Source organism: Poecilia mexicana, unplaced genomic scaffold (genome assembly GCF_051168715.1).
Source record: "Poecilia mexicana isolate PSO_F unplaced genomic scaffold, ASM5116871v1 scaffold_13, whole genome shotgun sequence".
Classification (NCBI taxonomy): domain Eukaryota; kingdom Metazoa; phylum Chordata; class Actinopteri; order Cyprinodontiformes; family Poeciliidae; genus Poecilia; species Poecilia mexicana.
The window spans coordinates 3,323,223-3,333,686 of record NW_028263382.1 but is presented as its reverse complement, the minus strand read 5'-3'; the positions used below and the strand labels follow the sequence as shown (position 1 = coordinate 3,333,686).

General features: G+C 38.0%; 1 long non-coding RNA gene across 1 annotated transcript; it reads right to left on the bottom strand.

Moving 5' to 3' along the window:
* Positions 1-5,621: 5,621 nt before the first annotated feature.
* LOC148155668 (uncharacterized) lies at positions 5,622-7,041 on the bottom strand. The gene is made up of 2 exons (XR_015765142.1): positions 6,573-7,041; positions 5,622-5,920 (listed from the first exon to the last, which is right to left on the bottom strand). It is a non-coding gene; the product is annotated as an uncharacterized LOC148155668 (long non-coding RNA).
* Between the last annotated feature and the right edge of the window lie 3,423 nt (positions 7,042-10,464).

The following is a 10,464-nucleotide window of genomic DNA, read 5'->3' as shown; positions in this document are numbered from 1 at the left end:
AATTGTGAGATTGTCTCAAGCCTCATCTGTAGCGGGTCTGTGTGCCTTAAAGGTAACTTTTTAGTGGAGTTGTTGCAACCAATTATTAAAATATTGTTTTTAAACTTAAGTTCCCAATTTTTATCACACTGCTCCCGCCACATAAGCTTCCCCAAAGCAAATAAAGTTGTATAAGCAAGAAAACAAATTCAACCAAAAACTCAGAAAAAGTTTCAACCAAAAAAAGTAAAAAAAAAAACTTAGTAATTTTTGCTTTGACATGATTTTTTTTTTTTTTGGATTGAATAATTGTGAAACAAATCTAACTCCATATTGTTGCACAGAATCTATTTCCAAGTGGTAAAACTTTGCTAGAAAACAAATCAAACCCCAGTAATTTTGCTCTCCTTCAGAAATCGCTGTAAAAGTAAAACATTGTACAATTGTAAGGATCCTGAACGTAACACTATGGGGTATTTCTGGATGGCAATACAGCACATTATTTTGTGTATTGGTTAGTGATTCTGGCAAGTTTGATTCATGCAACATGTTTTTATTAATACTGATGTGGAATTAGCTGTAGATTTAACCCCACTTGGACTGACGGATATTTATTTTAGCATCACATCCAAATTCAAAATCACTGCTTTATTTGCAATGAGTGCATTGCGTGTTTGATTTTAAAAATGAACACATGGTCTGTTATTTACATTAAGCATAATTGGAACATTGTTTTAAAAATAAAAACGACTCGACAGAACTTGAAATTCCAAGCTGACGACTTGCGACTTGACTTGAGACTTGCAACACAGTGACTTGGTCCCACCTCTGCTGCTTAGTCTTTGAAACAGTCTGTGTTATATCTTGAATCATCTTTTCCATGAGTTGTGTGAAGGGCTGAGTTAAAAGCAGGAGGAGTCAGAATATTAGAAAAATATTTTAACCTAAAGATTATAAATAACATAAGATAAATTGAGCTCATAGAAGCAGTTAAAGGAACAAAACTGAACTCAGGCAAAAAATGTAAACAAGCTGGCTGCACAAACAGACCTAACAAAGAAACGACACACAGGGTTTATATAGTGGCTGATCAGACCAATTAAGACACAATAGAGGTAACTAAACAGAACAAAATGTTCAACTTTCTTGTGTGGCGTCACTAGCCCACATGTGCACATCTGCTTGTATAAGCTTGAAATTGCACATGCTAAAATTACGCTGCCTGGTGAGGAGGACCCAGGGAAATGCAGTCTGGGAGAGCTGTAGACCGAATGACCGTGGTGAACCACTGAACCTGTGGAGCCGCTACGTTGGGGAACAATAGCAACTAAATAACACAACCAACATATCTGCAATTAAAATGCACAGATGCAGGTTTCTTTGTTTGGGGACCTTCCTACTGACTGAAGTGCAGTGGCATTTTCTGATATGGGCGACATGGGAAATCACCCTGGAAGGAGGGAGGGCTTCTTGTGGGGAACAGCCCCTTTTTCCCCTCTACCATGAACCAGAGGCTCTGAATGTGAACAGTGCCTAATGCAAGCCCTCTAAACTCCAATTCCAATTTTTTATATTTAAATGGTCATCCAGTTACGGTGTTAAATGTTCTTTCAAAATTAGTTGATTTACCTCAAAGAGGGTGTATTTGCATTGTTATGCAATTTTCATGCTGTTAGTTAACAACGGACTCAAAATGACCATATTGACGATATTGGCAAGTTTATAATAATAAATAATTTCTGGGACAATTAATTGCCCTGCAGTTCTCCTATAAAATCATGCCTATTAATCATCTCCATATCTTCTAGGGGGGATTTGATCCAGACTTGGTGTTCGCCCTCCTGCAGAGAAATCATTCAAAACATTTTCTCTGTTAAATAAAACATTTAACCTTGCTATCCCCTGGTGTCCGTAACTGTTGTTCACTCCAGACTCATCCATGATCATGACACAATGTCCTTCCAGACAAAAAACCCATAGAAACTGTGATCAGAAGCAGAAGCTGCTGACTGATTCTCAGATGAGAATCCCTGTGTGTGCTTCTGTATTCAACACTTTCCATAACACACAGGGTTATCATGAGACAGACTGAAGGATGTAACATATTATTAGAGGTACATGTAAACTCAGAACATTCCCTTTTTCATCATTTCTAAATCCAATCATGCCACTTCCTCTCAACCTCTATTTGTTCAATTCTGTGTGTGACGACTGTCCCACACAGCACAGCCTCAGACTGATCAATCACCATGTGGCCTCACACTGCTGCTATTGTTAGCAGCCCCTCAGAGTCAAACAACACATTGACAAGCTCTGTTTGCATCCTATCTGCTGCCCCCAAGTCAGCCATATAGGCCTCCCTTTGTCTGAACCGGCCGTATTGATAGAATCTGAAAGTAAGCAGATTCGCAACAGATATTAACAGTAGGCATTCAGAACAATGACGTAGAGAAGGAAGGCACAAGGTTGAGAACAAACGTGTCCTTTATTTCCAGTGGGGCCCTTGTTCCAAGATCCGAGGGAAAGGAGGGGGTCTCCTCTCACACTGCATTGAAATGAGAATATATGCTCATGCACACATACACACTCAGACAGGTTCAAGTGAGACTCTCCAGGAGCTCATATCGACAGGAAGCCTCTCAGAAAGCCTGGCAAGTTGGCAGAGATCAAAGGTGACATCATACGTAGTTTCTCAGACACACATCAACCATATTTTACCACAGTACTTCAAGCATTTAGCAGGGGAGTGACTGCTGTACGTCTATATCTCCATCTACTGTAGTCTTCTCCACCCCACAGCCAAGAAGGGAGTCTTTACTCCTCTCCTAATAGCTCAATGGCTCCATCTCTCCATCCCTTTGACAGCATCATGGGGGGCTTTATTGGTTGGAGCAACAGGGAGTATTTTCACACGCTCCAGCCTGGAATAATGTAACACCTCTATGGAATCCAAGGAAAGTTGCACTGACAAGTAATATATCTTTTTTCCTGATACTGGGAATTTCTCACTGCCCTTAATGTTAAGTTTGGCCATCAATACCTTTTTAGTAGTGCTTTGAAAATTTATTTGGCAATGATTATTTATTGCCAAGAACGTACTTCTGTCAACAAAATTAGCAAAGTATTTCATTATCCACAGTTTTAAAATGGCAATACAATGCCATTTTATAGCACAGTAGAGTTGCCACCTTTCAGAAATTCAAATAAGAGACGCCCACCACGGCGCGTCGCCCTACTCTCATGGGATGGGACTTCCACTACAGTGATAGACATTATTTTATGGCGGTGTTTTTTGTTTTTAAAAAGTGATCCATAGAGCAATCATTCATGCATAGTTGGTTAGAGTACCCCAAAATTGTACTCCAATCACAGTAGCATACCTTAAAAACTCCTTTTTAAGCAAATGTAAAAAGTATTAGATAAAGTACTCAAGTACTGAGTAACTGATCAACTGATCATAACACCTGATTTAATATTCAAAATGTGTCCTCAGACAACTAAAAGTATAAAGGGTATGTGAACATTCTAGTACTGTAAAGAATATTACTAAAATATTCATAGAAATAAATATTTTATTTATTTCTAAAATATTTATTTTTAGAAAATAATAGAATTTTTAGAAAATAATATTTTCAACCTGGAGGCTGGTTCTAGACCAGATTTACCACAGGGAATAAAATTTTTCTTAGGGGTTGCATTCCGAAAATAATCCGTGAAGTAGTTACCATCATTTATTTTTTTACAGTTATTATACAGAATAATTAAATACTCTACATTGAAACCAAAGAACAAAACCTGTTTTCAGGTCAGCGGATGTGCTTGTTCATCAATCGGGCCTTAATCTGATCCGCAGTCGTGGCATTAAAGTGTCTCCTCCAATCTGCCCCAGAGATTCACAGCTGGATCTATGGCAGAGCGATGGAGCTCGTCAAGCGAGCCTCCGGTCGGGTTCTGCTGCCTCTGGCCACAGATTTTTTCAGCTGGCATTTAAAGTTTCAGTTTCCATCTCCTGAATGGACAATCTGTATTAAATGCCGTAATATTATTGGTACTCAGGTAGAGAAGAAGCACGGAGACTGTTTTTACCAATCATACGGTCAATCAGGACACAGAAGCAGCGATACCGTGAAAGATGAACCCGTTATAGCGAGGGATCACTGTATATGAAATAATTTATAAAAAGCAACTGAGTAATTTGTAGAATGGCTGTATATCTGAGTTTATCTGGACTTCATTCTCATGCCTGTCCTCAAAATGCTTCAGCATTGAAAAGGTGGATTTATTTAAATAAGACAGTTTAGTCAAATATATGCGACACTTAACCTACAGAACAAAATATGAAAGTAAACTAAATTCAGCTGAATTTGGATTCAGATCAAGTAGAAACTGGAACCGGATGAAACAACAAAAATGAAAACAAATTTATTTTCCAATATAAGATCAAAATGGTCCCACACTCTGGAAACCTTTCGTTTGAAGCTGCTCCATAAAAGATCAAGAATTTGTTTGGCTAATGGTTTTGACAGATTCGCTTCCTTATAAACACAGTTTGGTGCTTTAATGTCATTTGGACATTAAAGCACCAAACTGTGGCGCTTTAATGTCAAGGGACTTGTAACTTGTATTGGTTGCAAGTCCAATACAGGACTTGTAACCAATACAAGTCCTGTATTGGTTACGTGACTTGCCGAAACCAATATGCGCACCCATAGACATAATATAAGAGTAGACCCCGCAGTGGCCGCTCCAGCACAGAAAATACGGCGGCCATCTTGGACTGGTTGTTCCTCCTACTTTGCTCAATCAAAACAGCAGAAGATGCCTCAGCACTGAGGGATATTGTTGTTCGGATCGATGGATTATTGATGTGAGGGCTCCACAGACAACATTTCACAAGTAAGATGGACATATTATTGTGTATATATTGTGATTAGAATATTACTTTACTGTATTTATGTCCACCGGCGAGATACCAGCTAATATTAGCTACAGTGCTTGGTGTAATACGGGTTCAGCCCCGTTATGAAGGCTAACTGAGATTCAGTAAATCTAAAAAAATGAATTATTCTCTAACATTGTCTTAGATTATCAGACATAAGAGCCTATATTAGAAATGAAACAATATAACACATATTATAAAACTTATATTATGTGTTATAACATTCACTGGCAAAGTTTACACAGGTGGTAAAGACTATTATTTATATGTAATTCTTTCACTCTGTCAAAAGTAAGATACATCCTAAATCTTCCGTTTTTGTTTTGAAAGTTTCCTAAAGACACGATGTGAGGAAGAAGAGGGAGAAATCTATAAAGTGAGACGGACCCAGATAGCACAGAATGATTGAAACAACATTGAATCAACATTGAAAGTGGTCGGTTACTTGTATGTTGAATCAACGTTAGGGTTTCAACCATAACTGACATATCAATGTTGATTTAACCATCATCTGAACGTGGATCTACATGCAGATTTGGGTTGATTTTATATTGAATGAAAGGTAAGGATTTATGTACATTTTTAGGTCTGATAGGTCTACATCATAACATGCTACTAAAAGTTTCTTCACTGGTGTTAAACACTATATTATTGGCACATGGTGGGTAAACTGTGTAAAAAAGGTTAAATATGACAACATGGGTTTGATTTAACATTTTATTTAAGAAAAGAGAGACAGATCTTTAAACATATTTGATTCCTTTTTGACTGTCAAAACTACAGTCTGTTGTCCACAGAAGAACAGAGTCCATGAAGTTAAGCTTTGTACTGTATGAACCAGGGAAACAGTACAAGTTGCAGTAACCCCAGTTTGACTCTGGTTGGCGTCACTTTGATTCCTTGCGATGTCTTCCTCTCCTTCTAGCGCGTAATGAAGCCACTTCTTGACGGTTCCACTGCAGTCCTCAAGAGTCAGCTTTCGGTCAAACTGCAGAGCAACGGCTGAAAAACACAAAAATAAAAGTGAGGAAGGTGCCAATTAGAAAGATGATAAACATTTGAAAATTTCTGAAAGACATTGAAAGATTAAACAGTGTACTGGTTACAGGTCTGAGAACAAATACAAACCATATAGTTCCCCATGTACACTCACTGTTAAATTAATATTCATCTTAATCTTTCATTAGCATTTATCTTAATGTTTACATATACAACTACATTTACCCATGAAGCTGCAGTATAGTGTAGGATTTATGATATTGATATAAAATCAATATTTAAAATAAAGGCTGTTCATCAGAAAACCTAACAATAAAACTCAGGGAGGATCAGGTTTATTTAACACACCAGAGACAAATAAATAGAACAAAAGGTGATTTATACTGTAGTTGGAAAAATTATCTATAATTTATACAGAATAAACTTCCATCAAATAGCTGGTTCAATCTTCCATCAACTACAAATATTTCTAAATAAGTTGATTAAATTCCTTAAAAAGTGTCTATATGCTAATAAAGATCCCACACAAGTAACAATAGTCCAGTTCAATTTAACCAGTTACCAATCCAAGGATCAACAGACTGAATCAGTCATTAGCAGGTTTAGTTCAGTGTTTCACCTGCCTTACATGTTAAGTGTTTCCCTTCTGCCTCACCTGGATTGAATCTGTGGATGATTAACAACCTTCTGCACTTCTTGATGGCTGCAGACGGTCATGTAATCATCCAACTCAGCTGTTCTGGTACAGAGGCTCATTTAAGCACGACCCTAAGCATATCATAATAAAAAGTTAAAAACAAGTGATTACTATCACAACAATTTAAAGCCCACCTGGACCAGCCAGCCTTACACTTCCTTGTCCACCACATGCTCTCCCAGACCAAACAATAGGCCCCGCCCTATTTTAAAAACTCAAATCCCACAAAATCTCGCAGGATTTCATACTTAGTCCTGGAGTGGTGGGTAGGATGAAAATAATACAAAAGGAGACATGACCTCAATTATTAAAAATATATGTTTTGCCCCAAAATAACCAGGATTACTATTGGCACAAAACAATGCCTTTATTTTTCAATAAACACATTTAAGATCAAAGTAATATTGAAAAACTTACCATAAAACTGCTCAGAAGAGTATTCAATTCAGAAGCCGGTAGCAAACAAGCCAGCAGCAAAGTGGCTGTTTGGTTGGGACAAACCACTAGTGTAAAAACGGGGAGGTGGACTGTACAACTCCTAGTACAGACTTGTAGATGTTGTGTCAACACATTATGCAGTCAGTAATATTTACAGACAAGTAAGAAAATGTACAGAAAGGAATCACAACCCACTGTTCTCAACATGTAGTGCTTAATTTGAAACATGATTAACCCCCACCTAGTAATAAAATGTTCTGACCCAGAGCTCAAGGAGGGGGAGGGAAGAAGGGATGAGAGGGGATAAAGAGGGGAAGGTTGGGAGGAGCGGCTGGGTGGGGGGAGGTTTGGGAGGGAGTAGGGGCAGATGAGGAGGTGATGAGGGCTGCAACAAACTGCCCAGATTGCACACAATGGTAAATCAATGTTGAATTATAGTTAGAAGGGTTGATTTTTGGTTGAGGTCAACAACTGATGGTTGATCAACCATCAAACAACCATCCACCTCCAGCCAAGTAACCAATGTTGAAACTGTGTCATTGAATCAATGTTGTTTTGTGGTTGAAATCTAATGAATGAAATGCTGATGTCTGATCAACGTCTGATCAATGTTGAATCAATCTCAGCTGTTTTGCCACACCCCTTCCCCTCCTCTTCTCCTCATCAGCGCTCTGGGTCAAAGCATTTTATTAGTGAGTGGGGGTTATCACATTTTAAATTAACCACTGTAGAGGATAGTGGGTGATGATTCATTTCTGTACATTTTCTTACTTTTTCATAAAAAGTCCTACTGACCGTTTGTGTGTGATATATTGACACAAAAACATCTACAACTTACTACAAGGAGTGGAGCGATCCACCCCTGCTATTTACATGAGTGGGATGTCCCAAACACACAGCCACTTCGCTGTTGGCTTGTTGGCAAAAGATGTTAATTCAATGTTGAATTGCCATCATGTGCAATCTGGATACAGAACGGAATCACAACTCAATGTTGTCACACATAGTGCTTAAGTTAAAACATGATTAACCCTCACCTAAAATGGGTTGTGCTGTGATGGTGAAGGGGTTAAGCACAACCCACAATGGAGGCCTTAGTGCTCAACATAGCTGTTGCAGGTTCGATTTCCGACCTTGGCGACCTTTGCTGCATGTCTTCCCCCTTCTCTCATTACCCACTTTCCTGTCAATTAACTATTAAATAACAGCCACTAGGGCCAAAAAAATCTTTTAAAATGTGAAAAACGAAAAACCCTAACTTAATATTAAAGTTGTTTCACCCGATTGAGGGGTAGATGGGGCCAGGTGAGGGGTGGGCGATGGGGGGTAAGGGTTGTGTGTCTTTGGCAGGTGGAGGGAAGGGGGTTGGGTGTTTGAATGGCAGGTGGTGGTGGAGGGGTGCGAATAACAGCTTACATTGATTGGACATTTAGATTGCTAGTTCTTCCCCAAACCTTGTCCTCAATCAAACTGACCTGCGTGTTTTCAGTTCAGAAAACCCTTGTTAATCAGATGTCAATTAAAATTATGTGTTCTGAATTAGGGAAATTCCTAAAACTTGCAGGGCAGTGTGCAAGTTTTAGGCACACTGCAATCCTGCAACACTGGATTCGATGTGGCATTTCAATCAATGGATGTTAATTTTCTAGAATTGAATGGTTGTTTGATGGTTGATCCAGCTTTTGTCGTTGACCTTAACCATAAATTCAACCTTTATGATTATAATTCAACATTGAATTAACATCTTTTTACAAACAAGCCAACAGTAAAGCAGCTGTGCGTTTGGGACATCCCACTCATGTAAATGGTGGGGGTGGACAGCTTCACTCCTTGTAGTAAGTTGTAGATGTTTTCGTGTCAATATATCACAGACAAACAGTCAGTATGAATTTTTAACAAGTAAAAAAATGTACAGAAATGAATCACCACCCACTATCCTCTACAGTGTTATTAAAAATGTGATAACCCCCACTCACTAATAAAATGCTTTGACCCAGAGCGCTGATGAGGAGAAGAGGAGGGGAAGGGGTGTGGCAAAACAGCTGACATTGATTCAACATTGATTCAACATTGATCAGACGTTGATCAGACATCAGCATTTCATTCATTAGATTTCAACCACAAAACAACATTGATTCAATGACACAGTTTAAACATTGGTTACTTGGCTGGAGGTGGATGGTTGTTTGATGGTTGATTCTCTGTCATTTGTCGACTTCAACCAAAAATCAACCATTCTAACCATTTTTCAACGTTGATTTAACATCATGTGCTATCTGGGGATTCATTGCAGCACGGATGAATCTCACATCGGATTCTGGACTCAATCTCAGCTGCTGAATCTCTGAATCTGTAAATCCTCAGCTGAAAAACATATATATATATATATATATATATATATATATATATATATATATATATATATATATATATATATATATATATATATATTATTCAGTATTAATCATTATTTATTTGTGTTTGTATAGTTATATAAATATGTATTGATATTACTAAATAATTTATTAAATAAATTATGAACGGCTGTGTGCTTTGTAATATGCTCTTCATACATCGATATCAGAATATTCCATTCCTATTCTATTGTTATAGCCACTAAGCATATTTAAATATGATGAACTATGTATTGAAAATACAATTGTTAATAAATGTTGCTTTGATAGATGTTTGAATATGGTTTACAGTAACAAAAAAGTGTGTTATGATCGATTAAATCCGCTGATACGTCATTGTGCTGCTAAACACATAACGCTGTGGAGTGGTGGACCGCTCCAAGATGGCCGCCCTAAATCTCGTCAGCGACAATAGGAGAGAGCGGTCCATGAGGGTCTATCCTTATATCATATCTATGCACACGCCGACACGGGTTTTGGTCTATGTGCTTGACGCATGCGCCGAAGCATTTGGTGTTGCCGGACCCATTCCTACTTTCTGTTGTCCTTCATCGGGAGAAATGACTCCCTGATGCTCCTCCCCAAAGCGTAAGTCGCGTCAAATTGGGACCAATAATAATCAAGCATTCATGATGGACGTTTGCCAGAACAAATCAGACAGTTTTTCACCGTCAAAATCCTCTTAGCCGCTGATAAAATGAAGGCATTCTTACATTATTCAAAGTGCCGGGGCGAAATACATTATTTCTGACAATAGTCTATTTTATCCTTACTCAGTCTCACCTTCAGCCTGATCACAATTTTTCCATAAATTTGAGTATTGTTTTAAAATATTTTTTATAGTTAATTAATTATACAAATGGAAAGATTCAATATTATTGAAGTTCATAATGCACAACCAATTTGCTGCTAAACTAATAAAAATCTAAAATGTTTGGATAAAAAAGGTTGTATTAATAATAATCAAGTTGCTTAAGTTGTGTGTGTATGGCTGCTCA